We start from the raw sequence: 6,000 nt of genomic DNA on the forward strand, positions 1-6,000 counted from the left end.
TACTCCCAGCAGGGCCTAGCCCTCTCTGGACCTCACTTTCCTCTTGTGGCCACTGAGGGTTATCTTTGCCCTGGGGGTCCAGGACTGCCTGAGAGCTGACCTTAGCTCCTGGCTCTTTATGTGCCTTACCTGCCTGGAGACTTTTATGGGTGAATCCACCTTAAATTACAGAAGAGGTCCTGCTTCAGCTTTTGTCTCCAGCTCTCATGGATTTGGAGCTTACAAACCAATCCCAGCCTGAAATGACTTGTGGAAGTGCATGGACCTGGGGGGACACGTGGTTTGTTCCCTCCAGGCCAGGGATTCAAGGAATATGTGCCTCCCTGAAGCCCATCTTGGTCAGCTAAGACCTGTCTCATAGAGGAGCATCAACAGGAAAGATTGGGTCCAGGCCTGATAACGGGTTGGGAAGGCAATTGGAAAGGCCTCATCTACCTGCGCTAAGGCTCCCAACCCACCCAGGTTACACCATCAGCATCTAGGGAAACAGAGACACTACCTTCCCACATCTGGAGGCCAGTGTCTCATTAGTCTCATGTCGAAGTTGAGAATAAGAACCCCTCTATAGTCATGTTCTCTATATGCCATTAGAGAATGTTTGCTGTGCCTGATTTGGGGATAGGTTATGCTGCATCTGACCGATACCCTCTGGTTTGGTCAGCCACGATAGAAACTTCCAGCCTGGAAATCCTTGATTATTCAATCAGTGCCCTTACTAGCGATGTCACACCAAGCAGCAGTCTGAAAGGCTTTGTCTTTTGTATTCAACAGACATTTCCTAAGCACGTGCTGTGTCAGGTGTTATGTTGCACCCTGACGTTGCAGAAACTATTTAAACCTCAGCTCAATCCAAGTAGGCTTTCAGGTAACAATTATGATGCAAGTGGGATCCATCCAAATACAAGAGGAACAAGGAGGGGCAGCAAAAGAAAGGCTGAGGTGGGTGGATCACTTGAGGTTAGGAGTTTGAGACTAGCCTGGCCAACATGGTGAAACCCAGTCTCTACTAAAAAATACAAAAAATTAGCTGGGCGTGGTGGCGCACGCTTGTAATCCCAGCTACTTGAGAGGCAGAGGTTGCAGTGAGCCAAGGTGGCACCACTGCACTCCAGCCTGTGACACAGTGTGACTCCGTCTCAAAAAAAAACAAGGCCCTATCTTCTGACGTTCGCTTCTGGCACTCTGGAGTGTCAGGTTCCTATAGGCAAGACTTTGTGGAGATACTGGAATTTAAGCTGGGCTCTGAAGAATGATTTTGCCAAGTGAAAATTGTGGAAAGGGCATTATAGGCAGAAGGAATGGCTTCAGCAAACTACAGAACCTTTAAAGTGCAAGGTTATCCTGAACAGCAGAGCACCTGGGTGGCAGCGGCTAACACCCAGGCAATGGAGGGAGGAGTCAAAAACGAGAAATTCCAGATACCTCAGAGTCCAAGCATGAAGAGGCATGAACCTGTGCTTCTGTAGAGTGTAGTGACTCTATTCTACAAGCAACGAGGGCTTAATACAGGCTTTTAAAATAACCTTTATTTTTTAAAAGTTAATATGTGCATTACAGGAAACTGGAAAACACAAGCAGCAAAGAACAAAGTCATTCAAAATCACAAGCAGTTTATAGTTTGACATGTTCTTCTAGATCGTGTGTGTGTGTAGGCACAACCTCCAATTTTATGGGACTGAGATTGTACAGTATGTATCATGATTTTTCACACATCATGAATATTTACCAATTCAAAATCCCAAAGCTATATGAGTATTTTGATAACCAAGAATACACTACACCAACTCAAACTGCTAAAAAAAAAAAAAAAAAAAAAAAAAAAAAAAAAAAGTAATCCTTTCTTGGGACAAAAATTTCATAGAAGACAAAAATGGCAACACGCCTCTAGATAAAAGCATTGGCAGAGTTCCGATTTAAATGCTGCATTCCCTTAATGCTCAATTTAAAATGAAACACGCAGCAACAGAATATACTAAGTATAACATTTTTAAGAGAATTCATTAGCAGATCTATACCATTAAAATATTAGCAGAGTATATTTCCATTGAATTACTTAATGTATTTCTATAGTACAGCTAAAAGAGATGCATACATCAATGGCTATCACAATGTAAATATGGACATACATGGACACATCTGCATACACCTCTTCCTGTATACTTCCTTCTGCCCCTCTGCTGCCAACCTAATGAACAAGTAAGTCCTGACATACACTGCTCAGAGGTGGCTTAACAATTCCATGTCCAAGATGCATCTTTTCTATCAATTATAACAAAGGTATTTACAAATTGGCTAATTCACTAGCTCTAGTTTTTATCATAAGTTGTCACCCCATTCATAAAGCTTAGATGTTACAAAATAATGAACTTTGTCCACAATGAACACAGGCACTTTACTAAAAATGCTTATAGACCTGTGGTTATCATCTAAAACCATCGTCTAGATATGAAGATACTAGCAAAGAGCCCTTCCCTTCACCCTTCCTCGTCTCCCTCTTCCACCATCCCAGTGACTAAGTATAGGATGTCTAGCTCCAAGAGGTGAACTCATGAAGGTCACTCCCAGAACACAGGCCTTCCTAAAATATAACAAAAGGACATTCACAAAGGGACTGGTTTACTACATCTATTTTTAACATACTTTGAGCATTAAGACTTATCCTTTAATATACAATATTAACTAAAATGCACATATAGAACAATGGTTAGACCATCTGAACTAATCTCAGGAGCACAGAACCCTTCTCCCTGCATACCTCCTCCCCCCCCGACCAACTATCCAATGAAGTCTGCATTCGCTCCTAAATATCAAGTTTTAACAATTCCATTCCCAAATGCAACCACTCCTAGGAAATATTGAAAACAAATGCTTAGAGGGGTGTTACTTAAGCCCTCTACTTTTAACCTATATTGTGCACCTTTTTTTGAAACGGAGTCTTGCTCTATCGCCAGGTTGGAGTGCAGTGGTGCGATCTTGGCTCACTGCAACCTCCGCCTCCCAAGTTCAAGCAATTCTCCTGCCTCAGCTTCCCGAGTAGCTGGGACTACAGGTGCACACCACCATAACCAGCTAATTTTTGTATTTTCAGTAGAGACGTGGTTTCACCATGCTGGCCAAGATGGTCTCGATCTCTCGACCTCGTGATCAGCCTGCCTCGGTCTCCCAAAGTGCTGGGATTACAGGTATGAGCCACTGTGCCAGGCCGCTGTGCACTTTTAAACACCTAGAAAGACTAAATGTTTCAAACTGGACTTAAGTTTTCCATTATATACACAGTAGCATTGAATAAATGGTATACATACATAACACAGACTATAATTTGAGTGTCTTCTAAATAGGACATTCTGGCCTAGAACCCTTCCCTTTCCCACCTCTACCAACCTGGTGGACAGCTATAAGCCATCTGTAATGCTTGGGGGGGGATTTTAACAATTTCCCTTCTGTTTTTAAGAAGTCTTCCGTGTGAATTTTAACACAAAGTACTCGATGTATCAGTTTACTAATTCTACTTGTCATACACTGGCAACCTCTTTAACATCGACTAGATGTAAATTAGGACTCCTATGTCCACTTATATACACTATATACACAGCACAGTAAATGAAAATGCAGACACAAGGGACAATGGTCAATGTGCCTCCTCTTAAACACACTGGACACTGGTAGAACGCCCTTTGCACTTTGTGCTCCTCCTTCCCCCTGAACCAGCACAAATATCTCAAAATGTGTACTGCTCAGAGAATTAATCAGTTTCCAAGACAATATTTCATATCAAAAGGATAGCTACAAAATGTGTTATTTACTACCTCTACTTTTAACATACTTTGTGCACTTCTAAACATCTAGAAAGACTAGATGTTTCAAATAAGGACTTAAGTTTGTCCACTATATACACAGTAGTGTTGAATAAACTACACACAGGTAACAATGCTTATATCTCAAAGTGTCTTCTAAATAGGAACATTCTGGTCTAGAACCCTTCATTCCTTCCAACTCCTCTCCACCACCAACCTGGTGAATATAGGCACGTGTCACTTAGAGCTGATGTTATCATTTCACTTCCAAAAGTCCTTTTCAGAAGACAGCCTTTCTACAAATTTTAACAAAGTGTACAAAATGTGTTAGTTTACTAACTCTACTTCTGTCATACATTGGCAACCTCTTTAATATCTAGAGACTAGATATTACAAAATCAGGACTCATTCGTCCAGTATATACACAATATATACAGTATAGCAAAGTTAAATGAAATGCATGTAACATATAGGCAATGGATGAAGCTGAAATTTTCTAATAAACAATGGCAAAACACCTTTTGCAGTTTTTTCCCTCCCACCTCCCGGGTGGTTCAACAATTCCACTTCCAAACAGCATTTCCCATCAGTTTTTAAAAGCTATTTACAAAAAGTGTTATTCTACTACCACTTTTAAATACATCAAGCACTTCCTTCCAAATATCTAGAAAGACTAGATATTTCACGTAACTTGTTCACCAAGTACACAGCACTGTTAAATAAAATTGCACACATATAACAATGGTTATCATCTGAGGTATCTTCTAAATGTGGCCATTTTGGCCTTGAATCATTCCCTCCTCTCTTCCTTCCTTCTCTGTCTTCAATCCAGTGGGCAAGTACAGGAAAGTGTAATGCTCAGAGATGGTTGAACAAATTCCTATGCAAAACTCATTTACAGAAGACAAGTTTTCCTATGAATTTCAACACAAAGCGTACAAAATATGCTAATTTTACTACTTTGTCATACACTGGCAACCTCTTTAACATCTAGAGACTAGATGTTGAAAAATTAGGACTATTTGTCCATTATATACACTATATACAGAACAAAACAAAATGCACAAAACATACAGAAAAATGTCTGAAAATGTCCAAGTATGAACACACTAGTATAATACCTTTTGCAATTTCTTCCCTCCCACCTCCTCTAAACCATTGAACAAGTATAGACATTACTACACTGCTCACAAAGGTGGCTTCACAATTCAATTTCCAAAAGTATTTCCTATGAATTTTAGCAAAAAGATATTTACAAAGTGGTATTTTACTACCTCTACATTTAACATACATTGGGCACTTCTAAACATCTAGATAGACTAGATGTTTCAAGTAAGGAGTTAATTTGTCCACTATATACATAGCAGTCTTGAATAAACTGCAAACATGTAACAATACTTATAATTTAAGTCTTCCAAATGTGAACATTCTGGCCTAGAACCCTTCCCATCTCCATCAACCCAGAAGACATCAAATTTTCAGAAGACAATCTTTCCTAGGACTTGTAAAACAAAATGTACAAAATATATTAAACTCTACTTTTGTCATACACTGGCAACCTCTTTAACATCCAGAAAGACTAGATGTTGTCAATTAGGACTCGTCTGTCCTTTATGTACACTATATACACAGATAAAACAAAATGCACAGAGATAATGATTCATCTTGCCTCCCTGCATGCAGGATGGCATAGAGCTCTCTGCACCTCCCCCTCCTCTCTCCTCCCGGAACCACTGCACAAACACAATGAATATTACTCAACAGGTGATTTGGCCATTCCCCCCAAAAAACATTTCCTATGAATTGTAACAAAAAGATATTTACAAAATGTTATTTTGCTACCTCTAATTTTAACATATATCAGGCACTTCAGAACATCTAAAAAGAATAGACATTTCAAAAAAGCTTAGCGTTGTCAATTATATACACAGTAGTGAGGAATAAAATGCACACAAAACAATGGATAGAATATGAAAATGTCTTCTAAATATGACCAGTCTAGCATAGAACCTTCTCTTCCTTCTCACGTCTTCCAACTCCATGTCATCTAACCCACTTAACGTGGACGTATCGCTTCCAGAGGCCGTCTAACAACTTCATTTCCAAAAGTCATCTCCAGAAGACACGTATTTTCTATGATTTCTTTTAAACAAATGAGAATTTACAAGATGTGTGACTTTCTAACTCTACTTTATCATACGTCGGC

Source organism: Chlorocebus sabaeus, chromosome 2 (assembly GCF_047675955.1).
Source record: "Chlorocebus sabaeus isolate Y175 chromosome 2, mChlSab1.0.hap1, whole genome shotgun sequence".
Taxonomy (NCBI): Eukaryota; Metazoa; Chordata; class Mammalia; order Primates; family Cercopithecidae; genus Chlorocebus; species Chlorocebus sabaeus.